The sequence below is a fragment of the Rutidosis leptorrhynchoides genome, chromosome 3, assembly GCF_046630445.1.
Source record: "Rutidosis leptorrhynchoides isolate AG116_Rl617_1_P2 chromosome 3, CSIRO_AGI_Rlap_v1, whole genome shotgun sequence".
Classification (NCBI taxonomy): Eukaryota; Viridiplantae; Streptophyta; class Magnoliopsida; order Asterales; family Asteraceae; genus Rutidosis; species Rutidosis leptorrhynchoides.
This window is the reverse complement of record NC_092335.1, coordinates 60949393-60959953: the sequence shown is the minus strand read 5'-3', so window position 1 is coordinate 60959953 and position 10561 is coordinate 60949393. Positions and strand designations below refer to the sequence as shown.

General features: G+C 34.0%; 1 long non-coding RNA gene across 1 annotated transcript; it reads left to right on the top strand.

Moving 5' to 3' along the window:
• Nucleotides 1–9803: 9803 nt before the first annotated feature.
• LOC139902877 (uncharacterized) lies at nucleotides 9804–10207 on the top strand. Its single transcript, XR_011777770.1, has 3 exons — nucleotides 9804–9923; nucleotides 9997–10062; nucleotides 10158–10207. It is a non-coding gene; the product is annotated as an uncharacterized lncRNA (long non-coding RNA).
• The last annotated feature ends 354 nt before the right edge of the window (nucleotides 10208–10561 follow it).

The window sequence follows — 10561 nt, the reverse complement described above, 5'->3', positions numbered from 1 at the left end:
TAATACTTTTGACCCCATATAAGTAGTGCCTCCAAGTCTTTAATCACAAAATCATCATTCCCTTCAGGCAATGACAATATAGGTGCCGTAGTTAACTTTTTCTTCAACAATTGAAACGCTTTCTCCTGTTCATCCTTCCAGTAAAATTTCTTCCCTTTTTGCGTTAATGCAGTCAAAGGTTTTGCTATTTTGGAAAAATCTTGGATGAACCTTCTGTAGTAACCAGCCAGTCCTAAAAATTGGCGTATATGCTTTAAAGTTTTCGGGGTTTCCCACTTTTCAACGGTTTCAATCTTTGCTGAATCCACCTGAATACCTTCTTTGTTCACTATGTGCCCGAGGAATTGAACTTCTTCCAACCAAAATGCACACTTTGAAAACTTAGCGTACAGTTTTTCTTTCCTTAACAACTCTAGCACTTTTCTCAAATGTTCTTTGTGCTCTTGGTCATTCTTTGAGTAAATAAGTATGTCATCGATGAAAACAATGACAAACTTGTCAAGGTATGGTCCACACACTCGGTTCATTAGGTCCATGAACATAGTTGGTGCGTTAGTTAACCCAAACAGCATAACCATAAACTCGTAATGACCGTAACGCCCTAAAAGCAGTCTTTGGAATATCATCCTCCTTCACCCGCATTTGATGATATCCAGAACGTAAATCAATCTTCGAATAAACCGACGAGCCTTGTAGTTGATCAAATAAATCGTCGATTCTCGGTAATGGATAACTGTTCTTGATGGTAAGTTTGTTCAACTCTCTATAGTCGATACATAATCTAAATGTACCATCTTTCTTTTTGACAAACAAAACAGGAGCTCCCCACGGTGATGTGCTTGGTCGAATGAAACCACGCTTTTAAAGTTCTTGTAATTGGCTCTGAAGTTCCTTCATTTCGCTGGGTACGAGTCTGTATGGAGCACGAGCTATTGGTGCAGCTCCCGGTACAAGGTCTATTTGAAATTCAACGGATCGGTGTGGAGGTAGTCCGGGTAATTCTTTCGTAAATACATCGGGAAATTCTTTTGCGACGGGAACATCATTGATGTTCTTTTCTTCAGAATTGACTTTCTCGACTTGTGCTAGCACAGCATAGCAACATTTTCTTATTAGTTTTTGCGCCTTCAGGTTACTAATAAGATTTAACTTCGCGTTGCTCTTTTCTCCGTACACCATTAAGGGTTTTCCTTTTTCTCGTATAATGCGAATTGCATTTTTGTAACAAATGATCTCTGCTTTCACTTCTTTCAACCAGTCCATACCGATTATCACATCAAAACTCCCTAACTCTACTGGTATCAAGTCAATCTTAAATGTTTTACTAACCAGTTTAATTTCTCGATTCCGACATATATTATCTGCTGTAATTAATTTACCGTTTGCTAATTCGAGTAAAAATTTATTATCTAAGGGCATCGGTGGGCAACTTAGTTTAGCACAAAAATATCTACTCATATAGCTTCTATCCGCACCCGAATCAAATAAAACATAAGCAGATTTATTGTCAATAAGAAACGTACCCGTGAGAAGCTCCGGGTCTTCCTGTGCTTCTACCGTATTAATATTGAAAACTCTTCCGTGGCTCTGACCATTAGTATTCCCCTGATTCGGGCAATTTCTACAAAAGTGGCCCGGTTTTCCACATCCAAAACAAACTATGGCTGTGTTATTTGTTCCGACATTATTTGTTCTTTTAGTTCTGTTATGCATTGGTCCGTAGATCTCGCACTTCATCGCGCTATGACCATTTCTTTTACACCTATTGCAAAATGTCGTGAAGAACCTCGGGTGATGCTCTTCACACATTTTGCATGGCTGTTTTTGGTTTTTGTTGACATTGTTGTTATTGAGATTGTTGTTGGGATTGTTATTGTTGTTCTTCTTGTTGTTGTTGTTATTGTTGTTGGGACGGTTATTGTAGTTGTTGTTGGGACATTTGTTGAAGTTGTTGTTGTGATTGATGTTGCAGTTGTTGGGATAGTTATTGCGATTGTGGTTGTGATTGTTGTTGTTGTATTGGTGACTCTTGTCATTGGTTTCTTTCCACTTTATCTTGACTTGTTTCATGTTAGCCTCTTCGGCCGCCTACTCTTTAATCCTTCCTTCAATCTGGTTCACTAATTTGTGAGCCATTCGACTTGCCTTTTGTATGGAGGCGGGCTCGTGTGAACTCACATCTTCTTGAATCCTTTCCGGTAACCCTTTTACAAATGTGTCGATCTTCTCTTCTTCGTCTTCGAACATTCTGGGACACAATAGGCACAACTCTGTGAATCACCGTTCGTACGTGGTGATATCGAAACCTTGCGTTCATAATCCTCTAAGCTCTACCTTGATCTTATTGACCTCGTTTCTGGGATGATACTGCTCGTTCATCAATTGCTTGAATGCTGACCACGGTAGTGCGTAAGCAGCATCTTGTCCTACCTGCTCGAGATAGGTATTCCACCATGTTAACGTCGTACCGGTGAAGGTATGCGTAGCGTACTTTACTTTGTCTTCTTTAGTACATTTACTTATGGCAAACACCGATTCAACCTTCTCGGTCCACCTTTTCAATCCGATTGGACCCTCGGTTCCATCAAATTCTAAAGGTTTGCAAGCAGTGAATTCTTTGTAGGAACATCCTGCACGATTTCTTGTGGAATTTGTTCCACTGCTAGAACCAGAGTTATTGTTGTTATTTTGCATTGCGGCCTGTACTGCGGCTATGTTCGCAGCAAGGAAAACACGGAAGTCTTCCTCACTCATGTTCAAGTTCTGACGAGTCGTCAGTGCCATTTCCTTCAAAAATAGCCAAAAGAATTGAGTTAATCATATAGAATTTAAGAGTAGTCAATAGTATTTCGTAGCATAATATGAACTTATTTATAAAAGCTTTTTCTTCATATTAGCATTTTATATTTTTAATTCGGGTAGTACCTACCCGTTAAGTTCATACTTAGTAGCTACTATACAACTCAACTACTATGCTTCTATATGAAAAACTTATTACAATAATATTTCGCGTTCAAACTTTTATACAATATTTTACAAACATACAATACCACTATTATACATATAGGATGAAATATATCACATAATAACTTGCTACTCGGCAGCTATAAAGGCAATTCTAGTTAATACGCAAGCCGTTCAGCAAAAGAAATAAAGACACGTAATTCATAAGTCCAAAAACAAGTCATGCATTCTGGTTGTACTAATATTATTTCCCATCCTTGATTATGTGGCAGATAACCATTATGACAGCTAGCTAGGCAGCATGTTGTAACGTCGTCAAAAGGACGAGGGTTTCGTAATGCAAAACAGCCCCGTAACAATATAAAACCCTTGTTTATCACCCCAACTACCGAATCCGTCACTTGTGGGAATGTTTTATTTAAAAGTTGCAAACCAATGTTCTTTTTCTCATTTTGGTGAGAAGCGAACATAATTAACCCGTAAGCATAACATGCTTCTTTATGTTGCATGTTAGAAGTTTTTTCTAAAGAACGGAGTCCTATGTTGGGATATGTTGAGTCAAAATAGGTTTGTAACCCGTAGCGTAAAATTGCATCTGGGTTTCCGCACTAAATGTCTTAAAGAAAACTTGGCATAACTTAAAGTCTCCCCAATGTGATATACCCCATCTTTCAAAGGAAAGCCTTTTATAAACTAAGGCATGCCTGGAATTTCTTTCAAATGTATGACAAACTAATTTTGCCATAAATAATTGTGCCGATGAATTCTGACCGACTCTAGACAAGATTTCATCAATCATATCCCCGGGTAGGTCTTCTAGAATATTCGGTTGTCTATCCTTAACGTCCATTGTGTGTTTTTATATTGTAAAATAGACGAGGATTAGATTCATAAAAGATAAATAACAAACAATACAAGCAATTTTTACATAACATGAAAATACAAGCACACTACAATACATATATTACACAACATGATTACAACTCTTTATTCCGATTCACTCGTTTCTTCCTCTTCGGACATGGTTCATTTCGCTAATTTCCTAGGGATATATGGAGCTCCCCTAATACGAGATGTCATTTTCACAAATGGTTTAGAAAAACTTGGTGGCTTAGAGGTTCTCGGGTTATAGTTAAAATTTAAGAAGTACGGGTGTTTACGATATATATAAAGTTCATCGGGGTTGTAATCAGGTTTCTCTATTTTGATACCTTTTCCCTTATTGTTTTCTTTTGCTTTTTCAAATTGGGTCGAGGTAATTTCTATAACATCATCGAAATCCTCGTCGAGATCCGATTCATCAGAAAATTGGTAATTTTCCCAATATTTAATTTCCTCAGCGGAAACACCATTGACCATTATTAACTTTGGTCCGTTGGTTGAGGATTTTCTTTTATTTAATCGTTTAACTGTAGGTATTAATATTTCTTCTTCCGGAACCTCTTCTTCTTCCGGATACCAACTGAAATGTCCCGTTCATATTGATTATAAACGTTCCATATTAATTGATTTCGTTGCGAGGTTTTGACTTCTATATGAGACGTTTTTCAAAAGACTGCATTCGATTTTTAAAACAACCATAACCTTTATTTTATCAATAAAGGTTTAAAATATTACGACGATTATCAAATAATGATAATAAAAATATAGCGTTCTCACACGACAATTACATATTGGTTTACAATAATATTACACAACAATATATGTCTTCGAATGCAGTTTTCAAACAATATTATACAAGCATGGACTCCAAATGTTGTCCTTAATTTAGTATGCAACAGCGGAAGCTCTTAACAATTACCTGAGAATAAACATGCTTAAAACGTCAACAAAAATGTTGGTGAGTTATAGGTTTAACCTATATATTTATCAATCGTAATAATAGACCACAAGATTTCAAATTTCCATTTTTCGTAAACATACGTCCCATGCATAGAGACAAAAATAATCATTCTATGGATTGAACACCTGGTAACCGACATTAACAAGATGCATATAAGAATATCCTCATCATCCTGGGACATCCATCGGACATGATATAAAAACTCGAAGTACTAAAGCATCCGCTACAACGGATGGGGTTTGTTGGGCCCAATAGATCTATCTTTAGGATTCGCGTCAATTAGTAGACTGGTTTACTAATTCTTAGGTTACCAAGCAAAAGGGGCATATTCGACTTCGATCATTCAACCATAGAAAGTAGTTCATGTACTTGTGTCTATTTTGTAAAACATTTATAAAATTGCATGTATTCTCATCCCAAAAATATTAGATTTAAAAAGTGGGACTATAACCCACTTTCACAGATTTTTACTTCGTCGGGAAGTAAGACTTGGCCACGGGTTGATTCACGAACCTATAATAAATATGTACATATGTATCAAAGTATGATCAAAATATAATTACAACATTTTTATTACGTTTTAATGATTTGAGTTTGTTAAGTCAGCAGTCCTCGTTAGTAACCTACAACTAGTTTTCCACAGTTAGATGTACAGAAATAAAGCAATATATATTATCTCGAATCAATCCACCACCTCGTGTATACAAGTCTCAGGCTAGATCATAACTCAAAGTATATATAATATTTTGGAATCAACCTCAACCCTGTATAGCTAACTCCAACATTACTGCATATAGAGTGTCTATGGTTGTTTCGAAATATATATATAGATGGGTCGATATGATATGTCAAAACATTGTATTCGTGTCTATGGTATCCCAAGATTACATAATATATGTTAGAATACATGTATAATACAATATAAGTTAGTTAAGTTAGGATTTGTATAGATTTGTTACAAATTTCACGTAGCTACAACAAGCAAAATTATCCAATCTTGTTTTACCCATAATTTCTTCGTTTTAAATCCGTTTTGAGTGATTCAAGTTGCTATGGTTTCATATAGAACTTAAGTTTATTAATCAAAACAGAAAAAGTATAAGTTTATATTCGTAAATACAGATTCCAAGTTGTTTTTGTAAAGGTAGTCATTTCAGTCGAAAGAACGACGTCTAGATGACCATATTGGAAAACATACTTCCACTTTGAGTTTAACCATGATTTTTGGATATAGTTTCATGTTCATAAGAAAATTATTTTTCCAGAAGAACAACTTTTAAATCAAAGTTTATCCTAGTTTTTAATTATCAAACCCAGAACAGCCCGCGGTGTTACTACAACGGCGTATGTCCGGTTTTACGGTATTTTTCGTGTTTTCAGGTTTTAAATCATTAAGTTAGCATATCATATAGATATAGAACATGTGTTTAGTTGATTTTAAAAGTCAAGTTAGAAGGATTAACTTTATTTGCGAACAAGTTTAGAATTAACTAAACTATGTTCTAGTGATTACAAGTTTAAATCTTCGAATAAGATAGTTATATATATATGAATCGAATGATGTTATGAACATCATTACTACCTCAAGTTTAGTAGGTAAACCTACTGGAAGTAACAAAAATTGATCTAGCTTCAAAAGATTCTTGGATGGCTTGAAAGTTCTTGAAGTAGAATCATGACACGAAAACGAGTTCAAGTAAGATTTCCACTCGAAATAAGATAGTTATAGTTATAGAAATTGAATCAAAGTTTGAGTATGAGTATTACCTTGTATTAGAAAGATATCTTACTATAAATAAGAAAGATTTCTTGAGCTTAGATGATTACTTGGATTGGATTAGAAAGCTTGGAAGTAATCTTGCAAACTTGATAGTATTCTTGATTTTATGAAACTAGAACTTATAGAATTTATGAAGAACACTTAGAACTTGAAGATAGAACTTGAGAGAGATCAATTAGATGAAGAAAATTGAAGAATGAAAGTTTTTGTAGATGTTTTTGGTCGTTGGTATATGGATTAGATATAAAGGATGTGTAAGTTTGTTTTCATGTAAATAATTCATGAATGATTTATAATATTTTTTGTAATTTTGTGAGATATTTCATGCTAGTTGCCAAATGATGGTTCCCACATGGTTAGGTGACTCACATGGGCTGCTAAGAGCTAATCATTGGAGTGTATATACCAATAGTAAATACATTTAGAAGTTGTGTGTTGTACGAGTACAAATACGAGTGCATACGAGTAGAATTGTTGATGAAAATGAATGAGGATGTAATTGTAAGCATTCTTGTTAAGTAGAAGTACTTTGATAAGTGTCTTGAAGTCTTTCAAAAGTTTATAAATACATATTAAAACACTACATGTATATACATTTTAACTGAGTCGTTAAGTCATCGTTAGTCGTTACATGTAAGTGTTGTTTTGAAACCTTTAAGTTAACGATCTTGTTAAATGTTGTTAACCCATTGTTTTATCTAATGATATGTTGAATTATTATATTATCATGATAATATGATGTATTAATATATCTTAATATGATATATATATATATATACATTTAAATATCGTTACAACGATAATCGTTACATATATGTCTCGTTTCGAAACCCTTAAGTTAGTAGTCTTGTTTTTACATATGTAGTTCATTGTTAATACACTTAATGATATGTTTACTTATCATTTAACATATTTAAACATAGTGTAACAATATCTTAATATGATTCATATGTATTTAGTAAGACGTTGTTATAACGATAATCGTTATATATATCGTTTCGAGTTTCTTACTTCAATAAACTCATTTTATGTATATAACTCATTGTTAATATACCTAGTGAGATACTTTCTTATCATAATATCATGTTAACTATATATATATATATATATATATATATATATATATATATATATATATATATATATATATATATATATATATATATATATAACATCATATAATTTTTACAAGTTTTAACGTTCGTGAATCGCCGGTCAACTTGGGTGGTCAATTGTCTACATGAAACTCATTTCAAATAATCAAGTCTTAACAAGTTTGATTGCTTAACATGTTGAAAACATTTAATCATGTAAATATCAATTTCATTTAATATATAAATATATAAAAATGGAAAAGTTTGGGTCACTACAGAAGTGAGCTCAACTTAACTACTAGATACACTCGATATGGACTTGAAATTAAGCCTACTTAGGGACCCGAGCTGGATACTAAGCCCATCTATTTCAGCGGCGGACCCAATTGGTCCATTAACAGTAACCGAACCATCTTGATTGTCAACATGCCCATTCGGCCCGTTAACAGGGACTGAACTTTTAGGCGTAAAACAAGAAACATAAGCATTCTCAGTCAACAAAATTGGAGCAGTAGACAATGAGGATTTCATAAAAACATTAACTTTCTCCATGGCATCACCAACTTGGGAGGAATACTAAGGGATTGATTTCATTAGCGACCTCTACACGCTCTTCAAACAAGATTGAAAAAGCTCCAATTGTGACCACGAAACGATTTGTAAATTCCAATAGTTTGATCTCAAACGTGTTATGAAGAATACGAGGTCAACTAGATATGTCGGTGAGTTCCAACAGACGTTACATTTTGAACTCCTTATCATTGATATTAATGTCGACCAAACCGTTAAGAAGAAGAAGAAGAAGAAGAAGCTATATGGATCACCTCACCAAATAGCTTGACTATTTCTTCCACGTTTTCCTTAAAGGTGTAGGTTATCGAAACGCCCAAAATTTCGATCCACGCAAATCTAAAAAATGAAGCAGCGATCTCTGACAAAGGACAAATCAACAAATAATCCTTCGACTTAGAAGTAATGATATTATTGAAGCTAACTTCATCACCGCATACTAACACTCATCCAAACGGGCCGAATGTACATATATTCGCGACATGGGCTTTGCAAGATATCAAAAAACGGTACAAATACCAAAGGTAATCAACAATCAAAGGTTACACTCCCATATGAGGAGGTCATGAGTTCGATCCGGGATGCAAAATATTTCCTTTGAAATTACACACCCATTTCATTTTTGAACCTCTTTTTACCACACGATGTCGGTATGAATTTGCATGTTAAGTCACGAGGGGCGGTTTGGGAAATGATTAGATGAGTGGGGTTTCCTAGATTTGAATGAAGGCTAAGATGAGAACCAAATTGATGAGAATCAAACTTCTCAACTCTTTTGATTCAAGATCCGTTTTTATATTCAACAAGTAGCAGTCTCTGTCATAGTTTGTAATTAGTGTTATTATCATCAGTATTAAAATAAAATAAGAGGGCTTCTTCAACAGTGAATTCAGCCATTGATAGACTTATATCATTCTATCTCCTCACCGGGTACCTATATTTGTATAATTGATTTATTTATGTTACTTAGTATATCATTTTTAATTTAAAAACATAGAGCTTGGAAAGATGTTATTGGAAATGGGTCAGGGTCATTTGTTCGAACTTTGGTCTGAACCTGGTGTTGATGATAAAAGATCGTTGCTTTTTCAAGTAAATTTGTTAATATATCTTGTTAATTTATTTATTTTTAGCATCCTTTTCGGTCGCTTTAGTCTGTTGATCATAACTGCTACTTGTGTTACATATGACATTTAGTTAGTTATTTTGGGTAGCTATTCTTGATCATGCTGCATTTGTTCTTGTTGCAGGAGGGCTTGGTTGGATATAATGGAATAACCGTTTTTATGCCAATTATAACTAATTATCAAATCAAAATTGGGATTTTAAACATTTGTTTAAAATTTGTTCTTGTTTGAACTTTTACTCGTGAGGGTTTGTTTACTGGAACTTGTTTCTTACAGTATTACATCGAGTCCATATTGTTCTTATCTGAAACTAGCTACTAGCAGGCTGAAGGTTGAGTTTTGGAAAATTTTATTTAATAAAAACATAAATGTATCATGTTCTATAAATGAGGTAATGTTGTTAATTATAAAATGTAGTTGAATGCCAAAGAGATGTAACCTTAGTGATAATGACATCAGATAATACACGTGAACTTACGATACATCTGCTGGAATCAAATGCTTATTTTGGCATTAAACCTTCATAAGTTAAATTTCTGAAACAGGTAATGTTGACTCATTATTTGTACTCGTTACAATAGTTAAAAGGTGTTGCAACTCACCCTAACTGTTTTCCAGGAAAAAGTTGCCTGCTTGGCTGATAATGATGCCAGGCTTGCTTTAGACCCGAGCAACGAGTATAGAGTACATGTTACATACATTCAAATTGATCAAATTCTTATTAGATTATTACACTTACTTTTCATTTTCCAATAATTAACTCTGTTGTTGTCTATTAGACAAAACCTCATGGCCATGGTGATGTTCATGCTTTTCTTTATTCAAGTGGTCTTCGTAAATAATGGTATGTAAACTCTCTTATTTATTGTTTTTTATTTTTATCTGCGTATGTGTTTGTGTATGATTTAGCCATTTAGGGTCTCATTATTTTGTATCTCAACTCTCACGTTGTATAGCTTATACTCCGTATTCCTTTGATGGTATTTAACATGATAACATGGCTAAATAGTTTCCTGAACTCGACTTTTTATCTATGAATCTATCGAAAAAAATGTTACGCATGAAAGATGCTGGTTTGAGATGGGATATATTTTTCTAAGATACAAATGGGCTTCTTTTCAAGGTTGGCCTAGAATGGTCTTATAATTGGTCTTCACATGGACAATAATTTGAAATATAGCTT